General features: G+C 36.9%; 1 long non-coding RNA gene and 1 other non-coding gene across 2 annotated transcripts in view; one reads left to right on the top strand and one right to left on the bottom strand.

The window, feature by feature from the left end:
- LOC130542148 (uncharacterized) overlaps nt 1–20,263 on the bottom strand; it is a 70,929-nt gene that overhangs the window by 36,425 nt on the left and 14,241 nt on the right. The gene's annotated exons all lie outside the window — the stretch shown is intronic.
- LOC113241408 (small nucleolar RNA R38) lies at nt 769–842 on the top strand. The gene has a single exon (XR_003311571.1). It is a non-coding gene; the product is annotated as a small nucleolar RNA R38 (small nucleolar RNA).

Raw genomic sequence — 20,263 nt, 5'->3', positions numbered from 1 at the left:
TAAAAACTAAGTGTGAGACTTACGGGAACTTTTCTTCTCCTTCAGATCATGTTTAAAATTTTCTCCTAATGATTGGCCAGTATCTGACTAAAGCTGTGGTTCCTCAGGTAGTCACATGGAGCTCCATAATTATTGGTGGGGGAGCCTGGCTGGCTCAGTCGGAAAAGCATGCAACTCTTGGTCTCAGGGTTGTGAGTTCAAGCCCCATGTTGGGTATAGAGATACTAAAAAAATTTAAATTAAAAATTTTAAAAAGTTAAGCATAAAATAAAAGGACTCCCCTCTCTTTTGATTAATTGAGCTCCCCTCCTAACTTCCTTAAAAAAAATTGTTTGTGAATTTGATCAGTATAGAGAACCAGGCTAAATCACACAAGGAAACAATTCTTAGAAACAGCTATTTAACACCTTTGTCTGCCTTCTTCCCTCTCCACAGGTTTATTCTTGAAGAAAATTTGTCTTAAATTCCCATTTAAGGCTTTCTCTTTTTTCTTTTTTAAGATTTTTTTTAAAATTTATTTATGAGATAGAGACAGCCAGCGAGAGAGGGAACACAAGCAGGGGGAGTGGGAGAGGAAGAAGCAGGCTCACATCAGAGGATCCTGATGTGGGGCTTGATCCCATAATGCCGGGATCACGCCCTGAGCTGAAGGCAGATGCTTAACCGCTGTGCCACTCAGGCGCCCCTTAAGGCTTTTTCTTTATAAGTAAACTTAAGACTAAGCTTGTTAATAGTGTGTTGACAATGGTGTGGAAATTAAATACTTTCTGGAGCCTATGATGATTAGTTATCTCTGTCAGAAAAATCTTGGCTGAGGGGAAAGTATTTATTCTGAGGCTTCGGGGAAAAATTTTAAAAATAATAATAAATAAACAAACAAACAAATAAATAAATACTTTCTGGTTAAACAAAATCATCAAGCATTGCAAAATTCAGAACATGATTGCTTCCTTTTTGATCATGTTCAGCTTAACCACAGAGAGAAACTGCCAGTGTGATGGCTGGGCCTGGAGTACCTCATCAAGTTGTCACAAATATTCTAGAAATTACTTGGTAATTGCCCTGTGATCTGCTTCATTCTAGCCATGTAGACTCGGTTGTGTACTGCTCATGTCATAGCGGTCCTCTCACCTCATCAGGGACCTTGAATCCAGGCTGGAAGCTTGAATCAGTACCAAAGACAGTTTTCGAACAAAGGTGATATGATTCCGGGTTTGGAGAGTCGCTAATCTGGCAGCAGAGTGTCGTATGGATAGCAACAGAGTAAGTGAGGCGGTTCTTCTAACATTCTTCAAAGGCACCAATGGGATTAGACAAGTCAACAAAAGTAGGCAAGGAGGTAAAGCACAGGGAATGATGAATTCATAATAAAGATGTTGAATTTAAGTTATTAACAGGACACCCAATCTCAGCATACAGTGGGGAATGAAGAACTGGTACTGGAAGGTAATGTTAGGACTTAATTAAGATGATACCAAGTCATCTAAATAGAGATCACTGAGGCTGTGAAAGATACAGGTAGTTCTGAAGGGTGAGAACCAGATCTCAGTCCCTCCATAAATTATAATAATTGCATAGGTACCAGCAAATCCCCTCACCCACCATACTTACAGGCTCTATCATCACGACTCCTGCACAGATAACAACACATACAGACACACCCTCACATGCGCATGCACACACATACACACACATACATATACACTCCAGGGTTCTCAAGGCTTCTGGGAAAGAAGATAGGTCTTGGTTATAAAATGTTTGTGCCAGAAAGGAAAGACTTTCCCCTACCCTCTTAGGTTCTATGGCTGAGCCTGACAAACTGACCAAACACAGAGAAAAGCATGCAAGTTTTATTTGATATTAATATTTCTATGTGTACACAGAAGTCTTCATATAAAAGAAATAAAGACTCAGAGAAGTGGATAGGTGTGAAAGTTTATAGACCATTTTAACAAAGAGTGAGAAATTGAGGCAATGTGGCAAGAGAAAGGAAAAAAAGGGTTTGGGCTAGAGGCAGTAAATTGGGGGAAAGTGACTTGGAAGTATTGGGAGGAAATTAATGGAAAATAAGGGTTATTTTAGTAATGTTTTTGGCACAGATTCATCTTAGCATTGATTCTCTGTCCTCGATGATAAGAATGGGCTCCTCTTTTCTGTTGTAGGGAGGGTACATTTCTCATGGGAAATTTATGCCTTACTTTTGGGTAGAAAGGAGAAGGGCAGAGACACCATCCTGCATCTGCCATTTCTCTATTGCCTTCAGCTCAAAATTGTCAATAAGTAGCATTTTGGGGGGTAGTATGTTCTGACTTCCACTATTTGTCAATCCTGGCTTAGCAAATTTTGTGAAATATAGCATAAATACATCAAGATTTTAGCACATGTGTACCAAGTACACCACAATATAAAACACATACATACTAAAACCAAAAGTATTTCATTACTATATTATAGTATTTATTTCATAGTTAATCCCTTCAGAATTGCAAAGCCCTGCCAAATTAGAACTATCTTAAGCACTTTGGGAGATAAGAAAATGAAACAGAAATCCAACTCTCAGTGATCACTTTTCACAGTAAGGGAAATTAGATATAGATGTAAGTGATGAATATTAATAAGCATAAGATAGGGTAGAAAGTCATGTCATAAGAGAGGGACATAAAATGCTATTCCAAATGGGAGGCTGAAGCTCAGGCACTTAGGACAGCTTGATGAAGACGCCTGAAGTGTAGTAGGATTTGGAATGTAGAGGTAAAGGAGAGCTATCTCCAACAAGAGGAGCAAAGGCACACAGCTGGGAAGATGTAGCTTGTGGGGGGCAGAAAGCAAGTGTTTGGTTTGAGCCAAGGGCAAGATTTATTGAAGGGGGTAGAGGATTTTAAGACCACATGTTAGCTGAGGTCAGGTCATGATGGCCTCAAAGATCAAGGCCTGAGGATTCTGCACTTGATTCTGAAGTCAGGAGAGATCTTCTGAAGGTTCAGGGGTGGGGGAGGCATGCATGATCATAGCTGTATTTCAGGAAGACAGGCAACACTGTAAGATGGAAGGAGTAGGAAAGCCTGGAGGTGAGTAGAAATGAGGCTCTGTCTAATTAAGATGCAGAGATTATATGCCATAGAGACTATCAGTGTCAACGTTTCATAATGCAGCTATGCTCTATTTAAAATGGTGATGTTTTCAAAGTAGGATGAGAGGTAATTTTCTCTGTCTTAATATGGATTTTAGTCTAAGGATAATATTTTAAAGTTAAGTTACTCTTAAAAATAAAGCACATCCATGGAATAACTCTGCCAAAACACAGGACATCATGAGTGAATCACAAAGCACTGTCAACTATTTTCAAAGAGTACAGATAACAATTTTCAACGCTGCAGAGACTCCCTGAATCCAATGGCACACTTAAGACAATATTAGGGTCTGTTTTTCAGTTTTAGCATTCTGTTCATAAGAATGGCAGCTGAGAGGGGCGTCTGGGTGGCACAGCAGTTAAGCGTCTGCCTTCGGCTCAGGGTGTGATCCCGGCGTTATGGGATCGAACCCCATATCAGGCTCCTCTGCTATGAGCCTGCTTCTTCCTCTCCCACTCCCCCTGCTTGTGTTCCCTCTCTCGCTGGCTGTTTCTATCTCTGTCAAATAAATAAATAAAATCTTAAAAAAAAAAAAAAAAGAATGGCAGCTGAGAGGGAAAAACAGTCAAAACCGTATATTCAATACCAGAACTGATGGTAAATGATAACTGGATAGGTATTTGGCTCTACGTGAGTATTATGTAAGTAGATAAGGCCAAAATCTGAGGTAATATTAGACAACACAGCCACAGACTGTGAAGAGTATTCCAATATTGGCTGTTAAAACTTTTGAACTGATTCAATCTTCTGCCTCCAAATGACCCTTGATATATTGATAGCTAACAGAGAAAAATGAGATTTTGAGGGTTTCTGGTGTCCTTTTACACTCTTCACTCATTAAATCATTCGTCTTTGTTTTTTTGCCCTTCATGACACTTGCAATCGAATAGAGAGAGAAACATGAACCACATAAAAACATCCAAGTAAATACATGTTTACAAATGGCAGCAAGTACTCTGAAAGTGTAAAAACTGAGCATCATGAGAACGCAGAGATGAACGGATGTAGGAAATCAGAGGATGCATCTCAAAGAAAGCAGTAAACTGAAATCAATTTTAGCCAGGAAAAGAGCAGCATTTCACAGTAAGACAGAATATCAAGTCTGGTTAACTGTGATACTTTACATAGAAATTGCATGACCCTAGAATACATTCTATTGCACCTAAAGGTATAACATAAAAATATTATAGATCATCTAACAATATGTGAAAATGTTATTCATTAAATTTAAATAGCAATTTGCAATACTCTGGTTATAAACTATTTGGCTTGGGGCAATATGTTTCCATGTCTTATGAAATTATTAATTCTCATTAAACGCTAATGATCCTTACTGTGAAGATTAGAGCTAATTAACTACTCCTTTCACCTACATTAATTTATTAGTTACTCATGATGAATCCAGTAAATGTTTCTGTGTTAGTTGGCCAAAGTAAGTTTTATGGACCAGATACCAACACTGCTAAGCACACACATAAACAAACACTTTGAAAAATAAACATTGCCATGGTTAGATAATAAAGCTGGAAAACAGGGATAAATGTTATGATATATTAAATAGTCATCCAATTAGTCAGGTGACCAAATGTGTTGTTTCCATAGTTACAGGCGTTGATGTCACAGGACCCTATGGTGAGCAGGGCTACCTCAACACCATTACAGAATCAAAACTGAAAAGCAACTGAAGTCTTTAGCACTAAATTCCTTGGCTTAAATACTAACATTTGGTAGTACTGTGCTTGCAGACTTTTTTCACAACCAGGAAGATTTCAAACAAAAAAAAACGAGCAATAAAACTAAGTCATCGTTGGTGTATAAAGAGGGAAATTTGAGTGGTTCTCAAAGTGTGATCCAACTATCAGCAGCATCAGCAACACCTGGAAACTTGTTAGAAGTGCAAGTTTATATGTTCTCCACCTCGGCTACTGAATAATCAGGAAGGTTCAGAGAAAGGCCCTGCAATCTGTGTCCTAAGCAAATGATTCTGTGCACACTGAAGCAAGTTTTCTTAAAACTTGTTGATTTTAAAACAAAGCCAGACTCAAAAGCTCATCTCAATTTTAGCAATTTTCTAAAAGTTATTTTCTATTTCTTTCAACTCAGAACAAACTGAAGCCATATAACAGCATGTTATCTATAGCTACTAACTCAAGAGTTTAGTAATAAATTTTAATTGTTAAACTTTGAATAAATTGAACTTGGAATATTTCAAATTTGTTGTAGATTTAAAATTCTGAGGATTACATGAGGTTTGTGCTATCATAAATATGTTTTTAGTTGGTATAACTTAAATTTCATGGTATAAATAAGATGACATTTACCCAAAAACTGTATTAGATTTTCATTTGCAAACTTTTGTATATTTTATTTTATTTTTTTTTTAAAGATTTTATTTATTTATTCGATAGAGATAGAGACAGCCAGCGAGAAAGGGAACACAAGCAGGGGGAGTGGGAGAGGAAGAAGCAGGCTCATAGCGGAGGAGCCTGATGTGGGGCTCGATCCCCTAACGCCAGGATCACGCCCTGAGCCGAAGGCAGCCGCTTAACCGCTGTGCCACCCAGGCGCCCCAACTTTTATATATTTTAATGTGTCTTACATGGTGTGCATTAAAGTTAATAGTTGCTTCTTTTTAGGAGAGCTTATTATAGAATATAATCTTGACGTTACAAAAAGATCATCTTTGGCTTTAAAAAGTGTATTTTTATGTCATTTAAAAATATATCTATTCAAACATCCATTTATGATAAAAACTCTCAACAAGGTGAGTATAGAAGGAATGTACCTCAACATAATAAAGGCCATGTATGATGAGCTGACAGCTACTGTCATACTCAATAGTGAAAAGCTGAAAGTTTTTCCTCTAAGATTGGGAACAAGACAAGGATGCCCACTTTCACCACTTTTAATCAACATAGCATTGAATGTCCTTGCCATAGCAATTAGGCAAGAAAAAGAAATAAAAGGCATCCAAATTGAGAGGAAGAAGTAAAACTGTCACTATTTTCAGATAACACAGTACTACATATAGAAAACCCTAAAGACTCCACCAAAAAACTATTGAAACTAATAAATGATTCAGTAAAGTTGCAAGATACAAAATTAACATACAGAAATTGGTTGCATTTCTATACACTAATAACAAGAAATCAGAAAAAGAAATTAAGAAAATAATCCTATTTATAATTGCATTGAAAAGAATGAAATACTTAGGAATAAACTTAACTAAGGAGTTGAAAGACCTATATTTTGAAAACTATGTCACTGATGAAAGAAACTGAAGCTAATACAAATAAATGGAAAGATATTCTGTGTTCATGGATTGGAAGAATTAATGTTAAAATGTCCATACAATCTATAGATTGTAGATATAGACCCAAAACAATTTATAGATTCAATGCAATCCTAATCAAAATTCCAATGGCATTTTTCATAGAAATAGGACAAACAATCCTAAAATCTGTATGACACCCCCAAAGACCCTGAATAGCCAAAGTAATCTTTAGAAAGAAGAACAAAGCTGGAGGTATGACACTCCCTGATTTCAAACTATAGTACAAAGCTATGGTAATCAGAACAGCATGGTACTGGCACAAAAAGAGACAGATAGATCAACAGAATAGAATAGAGAGCCCAGAAAAAAACCCATGCATGTCAATTAACCGATGACAAAGGAGGCAAAAATATACAATGGGAAAAAAGACAGTCTCTTCAATAAATGGTGTTGGGAAAACTGGATAGAAATTGCAATAGAATGAAACTAGACCGCTATCTCACACCATACACAAAAATAAATTCAAGACTTGAATGTAAAACCTGCAACCATAAAAATTCTGGAAGAAAACAGGCAGTAAACTCTTTGACATCGGCCTTGGCAATATTGTTTTGGACCAGTCTCCTCAGGCAAGGGCAAAAAGCAGAAATAAACAAACAGGATTATATCAAACTAAGAAGTTTTTGCACAGTAAGGAAAACTATCAATAAAACAAAAGGGCTACTTACTGAATGGGAGAAGATATTTGCAAATAATAAATCTAATAAAGGGTTAACAGCCAAAATATCAACTTAATATTTTAAAAACTTAATTAAAAAAAGAGTGGAGGACTTGAATAAATATTTTTCTGAAGAAGACATATAGATAACCCAATGGGCACATGAAAAGGTGCTCAGCATCACCAATCATCAGAAAAATGCAAATCAAAACCACAATGAGGTATCATCTCACACCTGTCAGATTGGCTATTATCAAAAAGACAAAAAAGAACAAGTGTTGGCAAGGGTGTGGAGAAAAGGGAACCCTCACATATTGTCGGTGGGAATATAAAGTGGTACAGTCACAAAGTCAAAAAATTAAAAACAGAATTATCACACAATCCAGCAATTCCACTTCTGGGTGTTTATCTGAAGAAATTGAAAACACCAAGTCAAAGAGACATATGCACCCCTTTGTTTATTGCAGCTTTTTTTTTTTTTACAATAGCCAAGATACAGAAGCAACGTAAGTGTCTAGCAATAAATGAATGGATAAAGAAGATGAGATATACACACATACACACACACACACACACACACACAATGGAATATTACTCAGCCATAAAACAGAATGAAATCTTGCCATTTGGAGCAGCACGGAAAGACCTAGAGGGTTATATTAAGTGAAAGAAGTCAGAGAAAGACAAATACCATATGATTTCACTTATATGTGGAAGCTAAAAAACCAAAACAAATAAACACAACAGAAACAGACTTATAGATACAAGAAACTGTTGATTCCAGAAAGAAGAGGGGTTCTGGCACAGAGGAACAGGTGAAGAAGATTAAGAGGTGAAACTTCAGTTATAAAATAAATCGGTCATGGAGTTGTAATGTACAGCCTAGGGAATATAGTCAATAATACTGTAATAACTTTGGTGACAGATGGTAACTAGACATTATGGGGATCATTTCATAATGCATAAAAATATTGAATCACTATGATATAAACCTAAAACCAACAGAATACTGCGTATCAATTATACTTCGATAAAATAAAGATCCCAGGAAAAAATTATCAAAAAATAGTAAAATCCCTTGTAAGTATTAGGGCTGATCTTTCAGTAAATGGATTATTTGCTAGGCTTCTCCACTCAAGTGAATCATCTAGTTTTAACGACAAAAAAAGTAGTAATAATAAAAAATAATTCTATTCATAAAAATTAAGTCTATATACAATTTTTCTGATAGATATATATTAACTCAATCATATTCAAATACACCAACTTGTGAGGGTATAAGTATTCTCTAAACATATAACATATCATTTCCTAATACCTGGGTAGAAGCCCTTTGGAACCCAGTGTATACTGAATGCCCTCCTAACTGAGCACAGTCTGATTTGCTGTAGGAAGATTTTGTCTAATCTTTCTTCAGCTTTACACACTGCACTTTTAAAGGTCTCCAAATGCTGTGAGCAGTAATTAAATAAACAACAAACATTTTAAATTAAACCTACATGTGAAAAGTTGAAAGAAGCATCTTAGAGCAGACCTTGCTCTAGCGCCCAGGGCAGTTCTATGAGGAAGCATATGAGGCACAGTGTTTTGAGTCACTGGAAATTAATATTACAACTGATCAACCATAGAACATAAATAAGAATTCCCCACCTCCAGGGAAGTGTGGGGGGAAGGATGTATTAAGACAGACTGAAGAGGCACAAGACAGTCACGTGAATTCTAGAAGAGTTTGATGAATGAAATGCAGGAATGAGAGAATATTTCCTATTCTTTCTATTACAAAAGTCTCGAGGATTCCTGGAAGAACAAGGAGCTACACTATCATAGACACACTTCACATAACTATAAGAGGGATGACAATTTCTTCCTGGTGAAGACCTGGAGATAGAGCTAGGAAAAAGTTCCCGCTCGGTATACATGTAATGCACTCTTTTTTCTGTATTTGTCTATTACAACTAAATTAAGGAATACATCTGTTTAAAGGGAAGGTAATTTACAATTGAACTGAACTCTGCACTGCCGAGTTTTCCTACTACATAAATAGGGGCAGCACTATTTATCATTCTCAGTGTTGAGGAGATTAAATGATGCCACGTACACAAAGCACTTGGCACAGAGCCTGGCGGAGAGTAGGAGCTGAGGAAGTGTGTGTATACACCATCGTGACCAAGACCGGCACCCAATGAATCACCTCACCTCTGCCATCATGCTGTTTGTATTTGGGATATTTTGTTCACAAGATCTGATGATGTTAGTATTACATAAATTTTCCAGAATCAAAACCCTACATTAGTCCCAAACCTAACGTGCATTTTAATCTCCCCCTACTACAGAGAGCATGAAAATAAACCAGCTTGAACAAAGTTCCTCCTCATCCCTGGCATAATTTCAGAAATGTCTCCAAATAAGTATTAATAATTTTTTAATTGAGGAAAATCAATTCCTGCCTTCATTCCTAAATAACTAGATTTTTCCTATTAATTACTAGATTATTTTATTTATTTATTTTTGGAGCGGGGAGGAATGCAAACTGGTGCAGCTGTGCTGGAAAACAGTATGGAGGTTCCTCAAAAAGTTAAAAATAGAACTACTCTATGATCCAGCAATTGCCCTACTAGGTATTTACCCAAAGGGGTACATGCACCCTCATGTTTATAGCAGCAGCATCTATAATAACCAAATTATGGAAAGAGCCCAAATGTCCGTCAGCTGATGAATGGAAAAGAAGATGTGGAGAGCACAAAAGGAGGGCACTTGTTGTGATGGGCACTGGGCGTTGCATGTAGGTGTGGAATCACTAAATGGTACACCTGAAACTAATATTACACTGTATATTAACTAACTGGAATTTACATAAAAACGTTAAAGAAAATAATTACCAGGGGCGCCTGGGTAGCGCAGTCGTTAAGCATCTGCCTTCAGCTCAGGGCGTGATCCCGGCGAACTGGGATCGAGCCCCACATCAGGCTCCTCCGCTAGGAGCCTGCTTCTTCCTCTCCCACTCCCCCTGCTTGTGTTCCCTCTCTCACTGGCTGTCTCTCTGTCAAATAAATAAAGTCTTTAATACAAAAAAAATAATTACCAGATAATTTTAGGGCTGAAAATGGAATGAAAGATCTAGACCAAACACTCGTGGTGTAAGGCACAGAACAGTTAAGAGGCATAAGGGCACGGCCGTGACTCTGCAAGTCAGCACAGGACTGGACTGGCTCAAGTTTCCTGACCAAACGCCATGCTACCTTTGCTAGCATAGGTGCATCACATGGTTTCAGCTACACAAAAAAGCGCCCCATGGACCCACTAAATAGCATACTACCAAGGTTGTCCGGGCTTTCCTTCTTCACAAATACTTTTACACAAAACACTTAATCGTCTCAGTTTCTCACGAACCAACAAAAGACTAAAACGCTTAGTTATTTAAGTTGAAATAATATTTCATATAAAAGAGTTAACAGTGTTTTATATGTAAACATTACTAAGTCACTAAGTATATCTGAAGCATTAAAATTATACATATTGTATGGGAATATTTACTTTAACATTCCTTTGTTCTACTGAGAATTCAGAGTCCCAAATCGACTCATTAACTCAGCTCCCAAAAAGGTAATTGTAAGACATAATTGTCTTTTTGACCAATTAATAACCTAGTTTACTTTCCAAAAGAATTTAAAATAAATATCGTGATGTTTATCCAAGACAATCATTCCTACACTCATCTTCCAGCATCTATAGGACCTGTCCTCCTTTTCCCAAAGTAAATTTACGTTTGGTTTTGATAACAGATTTTTTTTTCAGCCTGGAATTTGATAAGCTTATCAATTTAAGATAAAAATTCAAACTCCAATTTCACAAACTGGCTAGAAAATTCAATGTCATTCCAGGGACAATATAAATACCAATAGCATCAGCTTTATTTGTATCTTCTCCAATTCTTTGTTTCTTTATGCAGACATGAAAAGGATCCCTTTGATTTATATCATCTATTTCAGCAATCAGCTTCCCTGTGGAAAGGAGTCCACCAGCCATATGTCCTGTTACTTCTGAGAGGAAATTTCGACTTCAAAATCTATCCAATCCATAGCAGAAGCTTTGGTGGTAGGATCTTTCTTATTCTCAATTGTTCCTTTATTCTCTCTCTTTTCTAAACCTGTCTACCTTGCTTAAATGGAAAACAATAGTGAAACTATCTCAGCTTAAAGAATAAGAACAGCCAGTTGTAAAACTTCTACCATAAGATTATTCTCTGACCTTCCTTAATTTCCAGGTTCAAAAAAAATAAGTTTCAGATTTTCCAAATTCCTCACATGTATTATTCTTTTTCTTAAACAAACACAAAATCTGGAAAGTTATGCTTTTGGTTCTTATTATGATGAATAAAGCAGAACCAAGCAGAGTAAAAAGCGAACAAACAAAATCAAAGAAACCAATAAAATCAAGAAAGGACTAAAGAAAAGCAATCAAGTCTAACTTTCCAGAGAAGATTCACTCTCAAATATTTTTTCTTTTTTCTTTAGTTATGTCAAAGTTCAGAACAATATGGATATTTTTTAAAGCAACAACTTGTTTTCTTATAGTCATATTATGATGTGTTTTACAGAAAGGCAGAGAATAAAATAAGGGCATGAAAAAAATAATTTCAAAATTATTCTTTAAGATTTCAACTCTAGCTGAAACTTTATAAGGAGTTTTTTCTTCCCATTCTGGAATCTCACTCCGTAGAGATAACCGTTCTCCACCGTTTGGGCTTCCTTCTAGTTGCTATTACTCTATCTCAAAATAACCCTTTTATTCTGCCATTCCCTGACTTTCGTTTGCTGTTCTTATCTCCTAACTTCTTCCTTTGGAAAGTTAATTTCTCACCCACCCACCCCACCAAACAAAGCATCTTCCCTCCTCCCAATAAAGTTACAGCATAATGAGTCAACTTTCTATGATTCATTATTATGACCACAAATCTACCTAGATTAGCCACACAAAGTTCTTTGATAACTTTCCCCCAGATATTTCCTGCTTGGATTGCTCTGTATCTACCTCTGAGTCATCCACACACATCTTCAGAGCAAATAAACCTCCAGTCTTCTGAAGGGCTGGGGAGAGGTAGCTGCCCTGCTCTGTGAGGACAGGGAGGTGACCTGGGAATCCAAGCTGTAAAGTCCTTCAAACAATTCTCCGAATGCCACTTTACACCCTCCTCTCCTAGAGGTTTCAGCTTCCTACAAATTCCTGTGGCTTTCTGGAGTTCTTAGAGAAGCTGGCTCTCCACCCACAGTCTTGGGTTTCAACCTTATTCATACCGCTAAATCAGGTGTCGTTCATCTGCTTTCCAATCTTTGTTGACATCTTTTGTCTGTTGTCATTTCCTCCCTCTCCTTTGTTCTTGTGGGTTTGTTCCTTTCTAATCCTTTGATATCCTTTCAGTGTGGTTTATAGAGGGAACACAAATAAATGCATCTGTCCAATCCACCATGATTAACCGGAAGTATTTGTGCTGATTATTGGTAAAGCATGATTTTCTTTTTTTTTTTTTTAAACATAATCGCACCCATTTCTCTTTGTCCATTCCAAGTTGTCTGCAGGCAAGTCCAAAGAGCTAATTGGATTTTTTAAGTGGAGACAGCCTTCAGTCCTAAGTAAAACTGTAAAGTAGCTGAAATTCGTGTTCAGTGTTTTTAGCCTCCCCATTCTTTTGCCATTTTCCCCACTTGATGGCACCCTTCTCCATGATCCATTATCTTCGTGTTTTCTTTGTCTCTCACTCCCTCCCTCCCCCTGTCCTCCTCTCTTTCTCCCTCTCCTTTTCTCTCCCTATCTCTCTATCTCACTCCAAGAAACTAGATCTAGGGGCAGGAAAGAAACAAATGAGTTTATTCATACTAGGGTGTAAATGATTGACGTCATTAAAAGTTGTGTCCCTGGACATTAATACAAGGAAAAATTCTAAATGGAAATAAAGGTAAACTGAAATGTTCAAAGATATATTTTGGAAACTCTCTGGAAGCAGGAATGTTTTGCGAGAGGAGCAGAGTAGAGTGAAAAATGAGGCAGAAGGGACAGAGAAAATAAAATACAAGGGACCAACAGGAAAAACAGATTGATGATAATGTCCAATTTCAAGAGATCATTTCCTATTTTTCTTCCTATATACGCAAATCTGGAAGAAGCCAGAATTTTAAAAAAAAATTAAGAAAACAAAATTCTATATACTGCAGAAACTATGACAAGAGACATGACACTGTGAAGGTACAAAGACCATGAGAATTCTTTAATGTCTTGTGAAGAAAATTATAAAATAAAAGTATCCCAAATTCAACATACACCCCTACTTAGTTAATGTTAACAAGTGACCTGATTTTTCTGGTTAGTTATATCAATAGCTAGAACAGTCAGGTTTCAGGTCAGGAAAATAAATTTTTATGGACTACTCTGGAGCAAATAATAAAGGAAAAGAAGCCAGTGTTTACCAGAAAAACAGCACTGTTTCTGACATAAGTAGAAAACTTCATTACTACTAGGCATTATTATGGGGCCTTTCCAGATCCATCATCTCTAAGGCAAGTGGCTAGCACAAGCAGAAAAACTGAAGTAGGATGCCCTTGCTTTTAAAAAAAAAAAAAAAAAAAAAAAAAAAAAGAGGGGTGCCTGGGTTGCTCAGTTGGTTAAGTGGCTGCCTTTGGCTCAGGTCAGGATCTCGGGGTCCTGGAATCGAGTCCCACATTGGGCTCTCTGCCCTTTTCCCTCTCCCTACCGTTCCCCCTGCTCAAGTTCAATCTCTCTCTCTGTCAAATAAATAAATAAAATCTTAAGAAAGAAAGAAAGAAAGAAAGAAAGAAAGAAAGAAAGAAAGAAAGAAAGAAAGAAAGAAAAAGAGAGAAAGAAAGAGAGAGAAAGAAAGAAAGAAAGAAAGAAAGAAAGAAAGAAAGAAAAGAAAACAACAGAACCACTTTGTGAATTAATCTAACTATGCATCTTAGAGTTACTCTATGTTCGGATTTCCTTGGAGAGGAATTTTGATTTACTGATCTGTAAAATGAAGAGGCTGGCCTAGATCTGTGGTTGCCAATGCAAGTATGTGAAGCAACACCTTTCTGTCATTAAATTTCCACCAATCATGAGAAAATGGTGAGGTTGTCATGAAGCCAACTGTACCCAATTTAAACACCAGTTCTTCATTCTGAGATTGTGTCCCATCTTGTATGAAATAGGGATGAAAATGGATAGCTGTTTTTCTTTCCTCCTTCTTCTCCCCTCCCAACTCCTCCTTCTTCTTTGGATTGTTCTTATTGGCAGAATTTAAGAGTCGATGGATTTCTATTGGTCATGGACATTTAAAAAATGAAAAACACCTACTCTCCATTGATATATATCTAAAGCCTCTTCCAATATCAATGCAAATTAAGTCAAAATGGTCCTCTAGTTTTTCCTGCACCAGCAGATCTCAGCATAGTTCTTTTAAACCTTGGTCTTTTTCTTACATTGTTATACCTCTTTGTTGGTCTATATTTAAATTATGAGAGAAAAAGTAATTTAATTCTTTTTTTTTTTTCTTTTAAGTAGGCTCCATGCCCAACGTGGGGCTTGCACTCATGACCCTGAGATTGAGAGTCACATGTTCTACAAACTGAGCCAGCCAGGAGCCCAAAAAAGTAATTTAAAATGCAACAAGCACTCAACTGAAGGTCAACTGTGGTAGTTCTGGGGTCCACCTACATACCCGGCAAGGGCAGCTTACAGGACTCCTCTTGAAGATGAAATGACACAGCAAACACACTGTCTACTTCAGTTGTATGTTACCAACTAATGAGGATAGCATGAATGAGTTTCTAAGGCGTTTTGTTCATTCTTTCCATTAGATTAAGAAAATGTCAATTGTCAAAAAAATGTCCATTGTCCATATTGAAAAATAAGAACAATAATTATCTGCAATGGTTTTGATACATAAAGGTTCGAAACAATGATGCTTTCACCTCGGGTTCATTCATATTTTGTTGGGCATAGACACAGAGCCCAGGTGGGTAATCCAGCAAGTTCTCACTGGCTAGGTACTGCAAGCAACTACCCATAGGGGTGGCAAGCCCAGTGTCGTGCCTGACAGGAACACAGGTTTTATAATTTCTGATCATAAAGATCACTTTTACTCCAAAAGAACTAGAAAAGGATTTGGAGACATCAACTCCTGTCTTAGCTCTGTTCTACTCTGGAACCCTGGTCAAGTAACCTTGCCTCTGCACCCTCGGTGTCCTGCCTATAAGTAGGGAGAATAATATCTCCTTAGATCCCTCTACTATTATTTCATGACACTCTTGTGAGATAGGTCTAACACAGGAAAATCCTGTGAAAACTACAAAACACCATAAAAATATTTAAAAGTTTGCTCAAATTCAATAAATATTTACTGCTTTGCAACTTCCAGGAACATTCTTACTTGTGTACAGCATCCAAATGAAATACCAGAAAGTACTACAAATAGCCATTCATGTACATTTATTAGCTTTTCTTTCTCTCACTGGCCTTTATACAAAAGTCTGTGCCTTCTAAAAATGGCTCCATGAAACAATGAATCATGGGACACGACATCAAAAACTAATGATGTACTGTAGGGTGACTAACATATCATAATAAAAAAAAGAGAGAGAGAAAATAAATGAATAAATAAAAATGGCTCCATGAAGCAATTTCTTTGTGATGGTTATAATTAAGGGCTCTGTTCCTTTAGGAAGGCCACCAAAATTTCTTCCCAAACTTTTCCAAGAGATTAATTTTTCCTACACTCACTGTTCAGTTTACGGGAAGAAATCAAATAATTTCGAGATCCACAAAACCAAATAAACAGCAGTCAGCAATTAGTTTGAAGGAATATTAGCAGCTACAAATCCATTAGCACCAGAAATAGGAACCTCCACCAGTGGTTTTCCCAATACTTCAAATATGAGAACGCTCTTTTAAACATCAAAATACCTCCATAACTGAAAAATATATAATGAGCAAAAACTACAAAATTTTGTAATGCTTTTTAGTGAATTTTTATTTCCCTAATCATAACAGTATCTATATACATTTGAGAATTAGCACCTACACAATAATTAGCACAGAGATGAAGGACCCTGGCAGATTTTGACCCACAACTAGGCAACCATTGACCTACAGCTTATCCTCGCCATGTTTTTGTCTTCCAGAAGAGAATAATTAACCTCTTAAGCAAAATGAGAGAAAATAAGAAAAATTCAGAAACGGATATGGCAAGTTTCTGCCTTATTGGCTCTCATTGTAAATCTGGACATTGATTAGTTTTTAATCCAAATTATCTACTGTTAGAAAAGAAATCTTTGCAAGTTGTTGAATCCTTTAAAACTCGTAATTATAAAACATTTCCTGTCTGGGACAGTGGTTCTCAACAATGGCCGACTTCACAACCCCTTTTTTGGTAACATTACCAAATTCCTTCTTGGTAGTCCACTTTGTTTATCTATTGCAGTAAAATAAAACATACCAAGTAGCAATTTCTTACGTCTCATGATCCTGTGGGTTTACTAGGCAGCTCTGCTTGAGGTGGCATGTGGGGCTCAGGAACAGCTAAGAAGTCAAAATGACCTCACTCACATCACTGGCAGGTGGTGCTGGCTGCTGGCTGGGTGTTCAGCTGGGCCTATTGGCTGAAGCCTCACTTCCCTTTCAAGTGTGCATCTCTACAGGACTGCTCAGGCTTCTTCATAGCGTGGCAGCTGGGTTCTACAAGGAGTGTTCCCTGAAGCAAATATGGAAGCTTCAAGGCTCTTAACACCAAGCCCCCCAGGTTACAAGGCATCACTTTGGCTGCATTCTATTGGTCAAAACAGGTCCCAGGTCCAAATTCAAAGGAAAGGGGAAAGAGACTACCTTTTGATGTAGGAGTGGCAAGGTTATATTGAAAAGGGACTTGTGGAATGAGAGAAATTGCTGTGGCCACATATCCTCAAATGAAATTTTTGGATAATATAATCTAACTACACACACAATCTTTTTAAAAATGAAAACAGCAGGGGCGCCCGGGTGGCACAGTGGTTAAGCGTCTGCCTTCGGCTCAGGGCATGATCCCGGCGTTATGGGATCGAGCCCCATGTCAGGCTCCTCTGCTATAAGCCTGCTTCTTCCTCTCCCACTCCCCCTGCTTGTGTTCCCTCTCTCGCTGGCTGTCTCTATCTCTGTCAAATAAATAAATTAAAAAATCTCAAAAAAAAAAAAATGAAAACAGCACCTCAACAATAATTTAACAGAGAAATAAAAAGAGAAATAATTCATAAAGCATGTATTTCAATATGTAATTGCTCAGCTATGCCTACACTAAAAGATCTAACAAAGCAGCTAGATTCTTACATTGACTTGGAGATTAAGTTTTGATTTAAGAAAAGATACCAAGTCATTCTGTAAAAGAAGTAAACCAAAACAGAGATACAAGTGGACACTAGCACAACAACAAAAAAGTTTTAGGGTAAGTAATAACACATCTGATTTATTTGTATATAATAAGGAAAAATAAGATAAATTAGAGGGGAAATAGTCTCAAAAATGAGCTGGGCCTTATTTGTAACGTATAAACTCAAAATAATTCCCTATGTGACTACAGAAAATATCTGAACTATTTTAAAATTCTACCACATGTTAAAGCAGATATTTGGTTTCCAGTACCTGGAAAAATTCTGGTGATCACATCTTTCACTACCCATAGAGAATATTGATGGATTTTTTTAAGAAGGAAACAAAAGAGATTATAGAGATTATAGATGTCAGAGACATATCAGAGCAAGACTGAAAAACAGTAGGCAATCCTTAAGTAAGTTTAAAATGTGATTTTTTACATCATTAATTTCTTACTGTACTACAAAAAAATTAAATACAGTTGACCCAGGAACAACCTGGGGGTTAGAGGCACAATCCTCCCCCCCCACAATACACCCCCGTGCAGTTGAAAATCCAAGCATAACTTTTGACTCCCCCAAAACTGTACTCATAGCCTACTGTTGACTGAAAGTCTTGCTGATAACATATACACTCAAGTAACATATTTTGTATGGTATATGTGTTAAGCGAGAGCAAAGAAAATGTGATTAAGAAAATCATAAGGCAAAGAAAATACATTTACAGCCCCACACTGTATTTACCCAAAAAAATCTGCATGAGGGAAGCCACGCAGTTCAAAACCATGTAGTCCCAGGGTCAACTGTATATGGAATGGCAACAATATAAAATATTTTTGAAAAATATTTATTCAAATGTAGTGTGATTCCTGCGTTTCATGTGCCTCTTGATAATGTTTGGTTCCTTAGTCTGGTAAAGGGATTCTCAAATCTCCTTAACTACATAAGGTGATGGATTTCCTTGCTTTTGCAGTAACTGGAGTGACTGCATTAATACCGTTTTCAACTGTATACAGAAAGGCTGAGACTAGTGCTGAAGAATAAAGCATTCACTCTGGGCATAAAACTTAAAGGGCTCCTTAAATGTAAACTCAGTAATCAAGATCAACAATATGCAATATTTTAAAGCAGTAACTCAATGTCCAAGAAAAAAACTATGATGAACAAAGTAACAAAACTTCAAATACACAGAGTCCCTACAGAGCCACTAAGTTTTTCAGTACTTCTGACACAGTATCTTTATGTCACTTAAGAATCCCTCTCCAAAATGACTTCTAATTTAGGAGGTTTTTTGTGTAGCTTCTTATAAAACTGTTCAGTATGACTTTCTACTGAAAGGCTACTGATTTACACTTGTACTAAAATACTGACATATCTGTAGCAGGATGCTGTTCAGTGCATCTTTTTATACGCTAATAGGACACGGGAAAATTTTTCATTGTGCAGAACTGAATCGAAGCTTTTGGGGACATCAAGCATAACCGGCCCCTTCGTCTAAGTACCAGTGGCATCCCCCCCCCACATACCAAATCCTTGTGTTGACCCAAAATGCCTCACATCTCCAAACCCGCTAGCAGTACAGGCACCTCCCTGAGTGAGAACTACTGGAGAGGTACCATCAAAATGTGAGTCACGTGAACACAGGCTGCACGGTAAGTGTCTTCTGAAAACTGTCCTGGATATACATCTAAGGTTGATTTGGACCTTAATTAAGTCACACTTGCAGGCTCCCTAGGGCTTTTAAAAATTAAAGAGCTTTCAAGATACAATACTACATGGGTCCTGCTTTTAAAACTGGACAATGATAAAAGCTTAAAGCCGAAGCAACCACAAAGTTAATCACAACGCTCCACTGGAAGCTCGCCAAGGGAAGAGAGACAACAGTACCGTCACTCATTTCTTTCCTTCGTTTAGCCACAAAGTGTAATTAAGGGTTATTATGTTTTATTTGGTCACGTTTTTAACTTTTTTGTTCCAAATTTTGGCTTTTAAATTTTGGTAATATATAGTGCATCTCAATAAATTATTTCTATTAATTCACAATATAATTCTATTAATTCACAATAGTAATCAACTTAGGGGGACAAAAGTAGGATTTATGAGCAGGAATGTCCAAAACCCCCATACATTAAAAAAAAATCCTAAAACTTCATGGATTTTGCTGTGGTTACCGATTCTGAAAGCACATATAGATCATATGAGTTTTGTTTTGTTTAGGTAGCAGCAAAATCTAGTAAGTACTAAGTTAGATTGACTGAAAACAGTTTCAAGTGCATCTGTGGGCTCTTCCCTTTATCTTAATGGTGTGCTAATTAATGCCACTTAATGCACTTGACCACTATCGCCTCTTAATCCCATGTTCCAACTTTTAGTTAATCATACATTTAATTCAACTAACAGTTATAATCATAACGGTCCGAGATTTCTTTACTGGGAACAGATGCCTTAGATTATCGAAACAGAGAATCTTTACTAAAAATATGATGTATGATTGATTTTTTTGATAATTAAGAATTAGGATTGGAGTTCTTAGTGGCATCAACCATGATGAGTTGTACACCTGTAGAGTGCTCAGTCGGTTTCTGTGGGTAAGATTAGGAGTTTGTGAATTTTCCAAAACTTGTTCCAGCCATGAAAAGACAGTTAATTTAATGAACTGATAAGTAACTTGAATTGTCCATTTTTCTATTGTCCTATAATATCTTACATTAGAATTCAAAGACATTAAAGAGGCAGAAATAATACATCA

Source organism: Ursus arctos, unplaced genomic scaffold (assembly GCF_023065955.2).
Source record: "Ursus arctos isolate Adak ecotype North America unplaced genomic scaffold, UrsArc2.0 scaffold_30, whole genome shotgun sequence".
NCBI lineage: Eukaryota > Metazoa > Chordata > Mammalia > Carnivora > Ursidae > Ursus > Ursus arctos.
Note: the sequence above shows the minus strand (reverse complement) of the source record. Positions and strands in the feature narration are given on the sequence as shown.